Raw genomic sequence first — 14,480 nt, 5'->3', positions numbered from 1 at the left:
CAAGTGTGAGACGACCATTCAAATCCTACAAATTTCTACTTTTTGAAGCGATAGAATCACAACAAGATAAACGAGCGACTCTACGTGACATTTATGCTTTTATTGCTGACAAATATCTTTACTATAAAGAAGCAACCAATCAAAAACAATGGAAAGTATCAGTCCGTTACAACTTATCAAAGAATCAATGTTTTGAACGAGCTAACCCCGGCCTGGTGAAATGTACTGTTGCTGCAAAGTTGTGGATTCGTTTAAAATTACTTTTGAACATGGAACATATCTTCTGCTAAACAGCTTCTTCTTACGTAATCCCCATAACAACCAACGCTCACAGAGTGCTGTCTCGTACCCAAGCCAACGACAGTGCGTAGCACAATGTGAGATGCAATGTGGAGGTAACTACAATCGTATTGTGCAAAATGTACATGGACAAAACCTGTGTGCATGGGAAAACAGAGAACCTGTGTACCTGCCTCAGCCCGTGTGCTGGCCATCAAACGCTGCGGAACCATATGACGGTGTCACCGAGATGTATGCGCTTCCGGATCACAGGATTGACTCAACCATTGGCAATCCGTGTCTGCATTGCGGCGGCGGCAGCGGCGGCGACAGCGGCAGCAGCAGCTGCGTATTCCAGCAAGCTCGTTTTTAAATTTAAAAAAAAGGTAAACATTGTTATACTTTAACAATGAGAAAGCTAATTATATTTTACAATAACACTGCATCATGTGCAGCATATCACTCACGCATGCGCAACAACAAAAACATGCAGTGTAAACTAGCACACATTCTAACATGTGTACATATACATTATTAAAATTGGCGAACAAAATCATTGTGTCAAAATGACATCAGACATGTAAAGGTTTTGTCGCGAAATGTTTTCCCATTTTTGCTAACATTACACATGAATATACACACACGCTCATGTACAATCAATTGTTTACTATTCCACATCGGCTAATGTGAACGTCGCGTATATCTGTGACGTGGGTACGTGATCATGTGACAATGCGGTCTCACAACTATGACGAGCTACATGGAAGCGCCAATATGATGTGCGCGCGCATTCTCTGTTGTGTGTGTACACTTATTATGTACGCATACAAAGAAACGCTCACAACACAATTAAGGATAAATGCTTGTACTTTGACATTACACAACTTAGATTTGAAGCATATGTGTGCCTTATGCGTAAACATGTACACTCATTTTCATCATATTAAATCGCACTCATGATAACATAATCATTGTACTGCAAACTTTCCTAAGTATGTCCTTTGTATTTCAGAAATATCCCTGAGAGATGGAGTCACAAGCAATGAAATGACCTGGCTACACAAAGAGAGTTTGCACATTGGACACGTGTGCCAGCGTTAGAATGAATGTGACAAAGCTTGCAAACACTGATTTATACAGTGAAGCTTATTTCCGCTTGTAGTTAATGTTAAACAAATATTACTTCAACATTTACATATTACTAAATGAAAATGAATGTAATAATAACAGTAGTTAAATATCTATACATATTTGCAATAACAATATATTTCACAGTGTGATCAGATTGAAAATGTTTTTTTCAACGTAATAAATTTGATTTGATTATGTATATGTTTCCCATATGTTCTACATATAGCATTATCTATACCAAAAGTGAACTGCTATACTTTTTCCACAAATGTATTATTAAAGTTATTGAAATGCATGCGTAATGATATATTTCACATTTATATTGTCTTTTCAACATTAATATTGATATAATGATTGGAATAAATGTTGACAAATCTCACATAAAATTCTAAGTACATAACAAATTGACAGGAGATGTAAATGATCACACATTATCTAAACTTGATATGAAAATACATATACTCTATATAATTTTGCATGGTTGGTAACATACACGTTCATACAATGTAATTCATCTAAAGCTTTTTAAAAAAAAAACATCTTTCCCCCCTCTCCTCTCCCCCCTCTCTTCCCCCCCCCCTCTCCTCTCGCCCCCTCTCCTCTCCCCCCCTCTCCTCCCTCCCCCTCTCCTCTCCCCCCTCTCCTCTCATTATTAGTGTATGCTCATTTCAATTACTTACACAGCTCTTGTAAACGAATATTCAGCATGATCACACATGGTCAAACGCTTCTAATCCTGAAACTGAATTGGTGAAATGACATTAACACACAGTGACACCTTTTACAAGAACTCGCACGGTACATACATACATAACACACAGTGACACCTTTTACAAGAACTCGCACGGTACATACATACATAACACACAGTGACACCTTTTACAAGAACTCGCACGGTACATACATACATAACACACAGTGACACCTTTTACAAGAACTCGCACGGTACATACATACATAACACACAGTGACACCTTTTACAAGAACTCGCACGGTACATACATACATAACACACAGTGACACCTTTTACAAGAACTCGCACGGTACATACATACATAACACACAGTGACACCTTTTACAAGAACTCGCACGGTACATACATACATAACACACAGTGACACCTTTTACAAGAACTCGCACGGTACATACATACATAACACACAGTGACACCTTTTACAAGAACTCGCACGGTACATACATACATAACACACAGTGACACCTTTTACAAGAACTCGCACGGTACATACATACATAACACACAGTGACACCTTTTACAAGAACTCGCACGGTACATACATACATAACACACAGTGACACCTTTTACAAGAACTCGCACGGTACATACATACATAACACACAGTGACACCTTTTACAAGAACTCGCACGGTACATACATACATAACACACAGTGACACCTTTTACAAGAACTCGCACGGTACATACATACATAACACACAGTGACACCTTTTACAAGAACTCGCACGGTACATACATACATAACACACAGTGACACCTTTTACAAGAACTCGCACGGTACATACATACATAACACACAGTGACACCTTTTACAAGAACTCGCACGGTACATACATACATAACACACAGTGACACCTTTTACAAGAACTCGCACGGTACATACATACATAACACACAGTGACACCTTTTACAAGAACTCGCACGGTACATACATACATAACACACAGTGACACCTTTTACAATAACTCGCACGGTACATACATACATAACACACAGTGACACCTTTTACAAGAACTCGCACGGTACATACATACATAACACACAGTGACACCTTTTACAAGAACTCGCACGGTACATACATACATAACACACAGTGACACCTTTTACAAGAACTCGCACGGTACATACATACATAACACACAGTGACACCTTTTACAAGAACTCGCACGGTACATACATACATAACACACAGTGACACCTTTTACAAGAACTCGCACGGTACATACATACATAACACACAGTGACACCTTTTACAAGAACTCGCACGGTACATACATACATAACACACAGTGACACCTTTTACAAGAACTCGCACGGTACATACATACATAACACACAGTGACACCTTTTACAAGAACTCGCACGTACATACATACATAACACACAGTGACACCTTTTACAAGAACTCGCACGGTACATACATACATAACACACAGTGACACCTTTTACAAGAACTCGCACGGTACATACATACATAACACACAGTGACACCTTTTACAAGAACTCGCACGGTACATACATACATAACACACAGTGACACCTTTTACAAGAACTCGCACGATACATACATACATAACACACAGTGACACCTTTTACAAGAACTCGCACGGTACATACATACATAACACACACAGTGACACCTTTTACAAGAACTCGCACGGTACATACATACATAACACACAGTGACACCTTTTACAAGAACTCGCACGGTACATACATACATAACACACAGTGACACCTTTTACAAGAACTCGCACGGTACATACATACATAACACACAGTGACACCTTTTACAAGAACTCGCACGATACATACATACATAACACACAGTGACACCTTTTACAAGAACTCGCACGGTACATACATACATAACACACAGTGACACCTTTTACAAGAACTCGCACGGTACATACATACATAACGCACAGTGACACCTTTAACAAGAACTCGCACGGTACATACATACATAACAGCACAGTGACACCTTTTACAAGAACTCGCACGGTACATACATACATAACGCACAGTGACACCTTTTACAAGAACTCGCACGGTACATACATACATAACACACAGTGACACCTTTTACAAGAACTCGCACACGGTACATACATACAAAACACACAGTGACACCTTTTACAAGAACTCGCACGGTACATACATACATAACGCACAGTGACACCTTTTACAAGAACTCGCACGGTACATACATACATAACGCACAGTGACACCTTTTACAAGAACTCGCACGGTACATACATACATAACACACAGTGACACCTTTTACAAGAACTCGCACGGTACATACATACATAACACACAGTGACACCTTTTACAAGAACTCGCACGGTACATACATACATAACACACAGTGACACCTTTTACAAGAACTCGCACGGTACATACATACATAACACACAGTGACACCTTTTACAAGAACTCGCACGGTACATACATACATAACACACAGTGACACCTTTTACAAGAACTCGCACGGTACATACATACATAACACACAGTGACACCTTTTACAAGAACTCGCACGGTACATACATACATAACACACAGTGACACCTTTTACAAGAACTCGCACGGTACATACATACATAACACACAGTGACACCTTTTACAAGAACTCGCACGGTACATACATACATAACACACAGTGACACCTTTTACAAGAACTCGCACGGTACATACATACATAACACACAGTGACACCTTTTACAAGAACTCGCACGGTACATACATACATAACACACAGTGACACCTTTTACAAGAACTCGCACGGTACATACATACATAACACACAGTGACACCTTTTACAAGAACTCGCACGGTACATACATACATAACACACAGTGACACCTTTTACAAGAACTCGCACGGTACATACATACATAACACACAGTGACACCTTTTACAAGAACTCGCACGGTACATACATACATAACACACAGTGACACCTTTTACAAGAACTCGCACGGTACATACATACATAACACACAGTGACACCTTTTACAAGAACTCGCACGGTACATACATACATAACACACAGTGACACCTTTTACAAGAACTCGCACGGTACATACATACATAACACACAGTGACACCTTTTACAAGAACTCGCACGGTACATACATACATAACACACAGTGACACCTTTTACAAGAACTCGCACGGTACATACATACATAACACACAGTGACACCTTTTACAAGAACTCGCACGGTACATACATACATAACACACAGTGACACCTTTTACAAGAACTCGCACGGTACATACATACATAACACACAGTGACACCTTTTACAAGAACTCGCACGGTACATACATACATAACACACAGTGACACCTTTTACAAGAACTCGCACGGTACATACATACATAACACACAGTGACACCTTTTACAAGAACTCGCACGGTACATACATACATAACACACAGTGACACCTTTTACAAGAACTCGCACGGTACATACATACATAACACACAGTGACACCTTTTACAAGAACTCGCACGGTACATACATACATAACACACAGTGACACCTTTTACAAGAACTCGCACGGTACATACTACATACATACAACACAGTGACACCTTTTACAAGAACTCGCACGGTACATACATACATAACACACAGTGACACCTTTTACAAGAACTCGCACGGTACATACATACATAACACACAGTGACACCTTTTACAAGAACTCGCACGGTACATACATACATAACACACAGTGACACCTTTTACAAGAACTCGCACGGTACATACATACATAACACACAGTGACACCTTTTACAAGAACTCGCACGTACAAGACCCTTACAGACTCGCCGGTACATACATACATAACACACAGTGACACCTTTTACAAGAACTCGCACGGTACAATACATACATAACACACAGTGACACCTTTTACAAGAACTCGCACGGTACATACATACATAACACACAGTGACACGCTTTTACAAGAACTCGCACGGTACATACATACATAACACACAGTGACACCTTTTACAAGAACTCGCACGGTACATACATACATAACACACAGTGACACCTTTTACAAGAACTCGCACGGTACATACATACATAACACACAGTGACACCTTTTACAAGAACTCGCACGGTACATACATACATAACACACAGTGACACCTTTTACAAGAACTCGCACGGTACATACATACATAACACACAGTGACACCTTTTACAAGAACTCGCACGGTACATACATACATAACACACAGTGACACCTTTTACAAGAACTCGCACGGTACATACATACATAACACACAGTGACACCTTTTACAAGAACTCGCACGGTACATACATACATAACACACAGTGACACCTTTTACAAGAACTCGCACGTACATACATACATAACACACAGTGACACCTTTTACAAGAACTCGCACGGTACATACATACATAACACACAGTGACACCTTTTACAAGAACTCGCACGGTACATACATACATAACACACAGTGACACCTTTTACAAGAACTCGCACGGTACATACATACATAAACACACAGTGACACCTTTTACAAGAACTCGCACGGTACATACATACATAACACACAGTGACACCCTTTTACAAGAACTCGCACGGTACATACATACATAACACACAGTGACACCTTTTACAAGAACTCGCACGGTACATACATACATAACACACAGTGACACCTTTTACAAGAACTCGCACGGTACATACATACATAACACACAGTGACACCTTTTACAAGAACTCGCACGGTACATACATACATAACACACAGTGACACCTTTTACAAGAACTCGCACGGTACATACATACATAACACACAGTGACACCTTTTACAAGAACTCGCTCGACATACAATACAACACACGTGATCAAACCTTTTACAAGAACTCGCACGGTACATACATACAACAGATACAGCCCTTTACAACCTTGAACTCGCACGGTACATACATACATAACACACAGTGACACCTTTACAAGAACTCGCACGGTACATACATACATAACACACAGTGACACCTTTTACAAGAACTCGCACGGTACATACATACATAACACACAGTGACACCTTTTACAAGAACTCGCACGGTACATACATACATAACACACAGTGACACCTTTTACAAGAACTCGCACGGTACATACATACATAACACACAGTGACACCTTTTACAAGAACTCGCACGGTACATACATACATAACACACAGTGACACCTTTTACAAGAACTCGCACGGTACATACATACATAACACACAGTGACACCTTTTACAAGAACTCGCACGGTACATACACATACATAACACACAGTGACACCTTTTACAAGAACTCGCACGGTACATACATACATAACACACAGTGACACCTTTTACAAGAACTCGCACGGTACATACATACATAACACACAGTGACACCTTTACAAGAACTCGCACGGTACATACATACATAACACACAGTGACACCTTTTACAAGAACTCGCACGGTACATACATACATAACACACAGTGACACCTTTTACAAGAACTCGCACGGTACATACATACATAACACACAGTGACACCTTTTACAAGAACTCGCACGGTACATACATACATAACACACAGTGACACCTTTTACAAGAACTCGCACGGTACATACATACATAACACACAGTGACACCTTTTACAAGAACTCGCACGGTACATACATACATAACACACAGTGACACCTTTTACAAGAACTCGCACGGTACATACATACATAACACACAGTGACACCTTTTACAAGAACTCGCACGGTACATACATACATAACACACAGTGACACCTTTTACAAGAACTCGCACGGTACATACATACATAACACACAGTGACACCTTTTACAAGAACTCGCACGGTACATACATACATAACACACAGTGACACCTTTTACAAGAACTCGCACGGTACATACATACATAACACACAGTGACACCTTTTACAAGAACTCGCACGGTACATACATACATAACACACAGTGACACCTTTTACAAGAACTCGCACGGTACATACATACATAACACACAGTGACACCTTTTACAAGAACTCGCACGGTACATACATACATAACACACAGTGACACCTTTTACAAGAACTCGCACGGTACATACATACATAACACACAGTGACACCTTTTACAAGAACTCGCACGGTACATACATACATAACACACAGTGACACCTTTTACAAGAACTCGCACGGTACATACATACATAACACACAGTGACACCTTTTACAAGAACTCGCACGGTACATACATACATAACACACAGTGACACCTTTTACAAGAACTCGCACGGTACATACATACATAACACACAGTGACACCTTTTACAAGAACTCGCACGGTACATACATACATAACACACAGTGACACCTTTTACAAGAACTCGCACGGTACATACATACATAACACACAGTGACACCTTTTACAAGAACTCGCACGGTACATACATACATAACACACAGTGACACCTTTTACAAGAACTCGCACGGTACATACATACATAACACACAGTGACACCTTTTACAAGAACTCGCACGGTACATACATACATAACACACAGTGACACCTTTTACAAGAACTCGCACGGTACATACATACATAACACACAGTGACACCTTTTACAAGAACTCGCACGGTACATACATACATAACACACAGTGACACCTTTTACAAGAACTCGCACGGTACATACATACATAACACACAGTGACACCTTTTACAAGAACTCGCACGGTACATACATACATAACACACAGTGACACCTTTTACAAGAACTCGCACGGTACATACATACATAACACACAGTGACACCTTTTACAAGAACTCGCACGGTACATACATACATAACACACAGTGACACCTTTTACAAGAACTCGCACGGTACATACATACATAACACACAGTGACACCTTTTACAAGAACTCGCACGGTACATACATACATAACACACAGTGACACCTTTTACAAGAACTCGCACGGTACATACATACATAACACACAGTGACACCTTTTACAAGAACTCGCACGGTACATACATACATAACACACAGTGACACCTTTTACAAGAACTCGCACGGTACATACATACATAACACACAGTGACACCTTTTACAAGAACTCGCACGGTACATACATACATAACACACAGTGACACCTTTTACAAGAACTCGCACGGTACATACATACATAACACACAGTGACACCTTTTACAAGAACTCGCACGGTACATACATACATAACACACAGTGACACCTTTTACAAGAACTCGCACGGTACATACATACATAACACACAGTGACACCTTTTACAAGAACTCGCACGGTACATACATACATAACACACAGTGACACCTTTTACAAGAACTCGCACGGTACATACATACATAACACACAGTGACACCTTTTACAAGAACTCGCACGGTACATACATACATAACACACAGTGACACCTTTTACAAGAACTCGCACGGTACATACATACATAACACACAGTGACACCTTTTACAAGAACTCGCACGGTACATACATACATAACACACAGTGACACCTTTTACAAGAACTCGCACGGTACATACATACATAACACACAGTGACACCTTTTACAAGAACTCGCACGGTACATACATACATAACACACAGTGACACCTTTTACAAGAACTCGCACGGTACATACATACATAACACACAGTGACACCTTTTACAAGAACTCGCACGGTACATACATACATAACACACAGTGACACCTTTTACAAGAACTCGCACGGTACATACATACATAACACACAGTGACACCTTTTACAAGAACTCGCACGGTACATACATACATAACACACAGTGACACCTTTTACAAGAACTCGCACGGTACATACATACATAACACACAGTGACACCTTTTACAAGAACTCGCACGGTACATACATACATAACACACAGTGACACCTTTTACAAGAACTCGCACGGTACATACATACATAACACACAGTGACACCTTTTACAAGAACTCGCACGGTACATACATACATAACACACAGTGACACCTTTTACAAGAACTCGCACGGTACATACATACATAACACACAGTGACACCTTTTACAAGAACTCGCACGGTACATACATACATAACACCACAGTGACACCTTTTACAAGAACTCGCACGGTACATACATACATAACACACAGTGACACCTTTTACAAGAACTCGCACGGTACATACATACATAACACACAGTGACACCTTTTACAAGAACTCGCACGGTACATACATACATAACACACAGTGACACCTTTTACAAGAACTCGCACGGTACATACATACATAACACACAGTGACACCTTTTACAAGAACTCGCACGGTACATACATACATAACACACAGTGACACCTTTTACAAGAACTCGCACGGTACATACATACATAACACACAGTGACACCTTTTACAAGAACTCGCACGGTACATACATACATAACACACAGTGACACCTTTTACAAGAACTCGCACGGTACATACATACATAACACACAGTGACACCTTTTACAAGAACTCGCACGGTACATACATACATAACACACAGTGACACCTTTTACAAGAACTCGCACGGTACATACATACATAACACACAGTGACACCTTTTACAAGAACTCGCACGGTACATACATACATAACACACAGTGACACCTTTTACAAGAACTCGCACGGTACATACATACATAACACACAGTGACACCTTTTACAAGAACTCGCACGGTACATACATACATAACACACAGTGACACCTTTTACAAGAACTCGCACGGTACATACATACATAACACACAGTGACACCTTTTACAAGAACTCGCACGGTACATACATACATAACACACAGTGACACCTTTTACAAGAACTCGCACGGTACATACATACATAACACACAGTGACACCTTTTACAAGAACTCGCACGGTACATACATACATAACACACAGTGACACCTTTTACAAGAACTCGCACGGTACATACATACATAACACACAGTGACACCTTTTACAAGAACTCGCACGGTACATACATACATAACACACAGTGACACCTTTTACAAGAACTCGCACGGTACATACATACATAACACACAGTGACACCTTTTACAAGAACTCGCACGGTACATACATACATAACACACAGTGACACCTTTTACAAGAACTCGCACGGTACATACATACATAACACACAGTGACACCTTTTACAAGAACTCGCACGGTACATACATACATAACACACAGTGACACCTTTTACAAGAACTCGCACGGTACATACATACATAACACACAGTGACACCTTTTACAAGAACTCGCACGGTACATACATACATAACACACAGTGACACCTTTTACAAGAACTCGCACGGTACATACATACATAACACACAGTGACACCTTTTACAAGAACTCGCACGGTACATACATACATAACACACAGTGACACCTTTTACAAGAACTCGCACGGTACATACATACATAACACACAGTGACACCTTTTACAAGAACTCGCACGGTACATACATACATAACACACAGTGACACCTTTTACAAGAACTCGCACGGTACATACATACATAACACACAGTGACACCTTTTACAAGAACTCGCACGGTACATACATACATAACACACAGTGACACCTTTTACAAGAACTCGCACGGTACATACATACATAACACACAGTGACACCTTTTACAAGAACTCGCACGGTACATACATACATAACACACAGTGACACCTTTTACAAGAACTCGCACGGTACATACATACATAACACACAGTGACACCTTTTACAAGAACTCGCACGGTACATACATACATAACACACAGTGACACCTTTTACAAGAACTCGCACGGTACATACATACATAACACACAGTGACACCTTTTACAAGAACTCGCACGGTACATACATACATAACACACAGTGACACCTTTTACAAGAACTCGCACGGTACATACATACATAACACACAGTGACACCTTTTACAAGAACTCGCACGGTACATACATACATAACACACAGTGACACCTTTTACAAGAACTCGCACGGTACATACATACATAACACACAGTGACACCTTTTACAAGAACTCGCACGGTACATACATACATAACACACAGTGACACCTTTTACAAGAACTCGCACGGTACATACATACATAACACACAGTGACACCTTTTACAAGAACTCGCACGGTACATACATACATAACACACAGTGACACCTTTTACAAGAACTCGCACGGTACATACATACATAACACACAGTGACACCTTTTACAAGAACTCGCACGGTACATACATACATAACACACAGTGACACCTTTTACAAGAACTCGCACGGTACATACATACATAACACACAGTGACACCTTTTACAAGAACTCGCACGGTACATACATACATAACACACAGTGACACCTTTTACAAGAACTCGCACGGTACATACATACATAACACACAGTGACACCTTTTACAAGAACTCGCACGGTACATACATACATAACACACAGTGACACCTTTTACAAGAACTCGCACGGTACATACATACATAACACACAGTGACACCTTTTACAAGAACTCGCACGGTACATACATACATAACACACAGTGACACCTTTTACAAGAACTCGCACGGTACATACATACATAACACACAGTGACACCTTTTACAAGAACTCGCACGGTACATACATACATAACACACAGTGACACCTTTTACAAGAACTCGCACGGTACATACATACATAACACACAGTGACACCTTTTACAAGAACTCGCACGGTACATACATACATAACACACAGTGACACCTTTTACAAGAACTCGCACGGTACATACATACATAACACACAGTGACACCTTTTACAAGAACTCGCACGGTACATACATACATAACACACAGTGACACCTTTTACAAGAACTCGCACGGTACATACATACATAACACACAGTGACACCTTTTACAAGAACTCGCACGGTACATACATACATAACACACAGTGACACCTTTTACAAGAACTCGCACGGTACATACATACATAACACACAGTGACACCTTTTACAAGAACTCGCACGGTACATACATACATAACACACAGTGACACCTTTTACAAGAACTCGCACGGTACATACATACATAACACACAGTGACACCTTTTACAAGAACTCGCACGGTACATACATACATAACACACAGTGACACCTTTTACAAGAACTCGCACGGTACATACATACATAACACACAGTGACACCTTTTACAAGAACTCGCACGGTACATACATACATAACACACAGTGACACCTTTTACAAGAACTCGCACGGTACATACATACATAACACACAGTGACACCTTTTACAAGAACTCGCACGGTACATACATACATAACACACAGTGACACCTTTTACAAGAACTCGCACGGTACATACATACATAACACACAGTGACACCTTTTACAAGAACTCGCACGGTACATACATACATAACACACAGTGACACCTTTTACAAGAACTCGCACGGTACATACATACATAACACACAGTGACACCTTTTACAAGAACTCGCACGGTACATACATACATAACACACAGTGACACCTTTTACAAGAACTCGCACGGTACATACATACATAACACACAGTGACACCTTTTACAAGAACTCGCACGGTACATACATACATAACACACAGTGACACCTTTTACAAGAACTCGCACGGTACATACATACATAACACACAGTGACACCTTTTACAAGAACTCGCACGGTACATACATACATAACACACAGTGACACCTTTTACAAGAACTCGCACGGTACATACATACATAACACACAGTGACACCTTTTACAAGAACTCGCACGGTACATACATACATAACACACAGTGACACCTTTTACAAGAACTCGCACGGTACATACATACATAACACACAGTGACACCTTTTACAAGAACTCGCACGGTACATACATACATAACACACAGTGACACCTTTTACAAGAACTCGCACGGTACATACATACATAACACACAGTGACACCTTTTACAAGAACTCGCACGGTACATACATACATAACACACAGTGACACCTTTTACAAGAACTCGCACGGTACATACATACATAACACACAGTGACACCTTTTACAAGAACTCGCACGGTACATACATACATAACACACAGTGACACCTTTTACAAGAACTCGCACGGTACATACATACATAACGCACAGTGACACCTTTTACAA

The sequence above is a fragment of the Ascaphus truei genome, unplaced genomic scaffold, assembly GCF_040206685.1.
Source record: "Ascaphus truei isolate aAscTru1 unplaced genomic scaffold, aAscTru1.hap1 HAP1_SCAFFOLD_412, whole genome shotgun sequence".
Taxonomy (NCBI): Eukaryota; Metazoa; Chordata; class Amphibia; order Anura; family Ascaphidae; genus Ascaphus; species Ascaphus truei.
The sequence above is the reverse complement of the archived record's forward strand: the minus strand, read 5'-3'. Positions refer to the sequence as shown.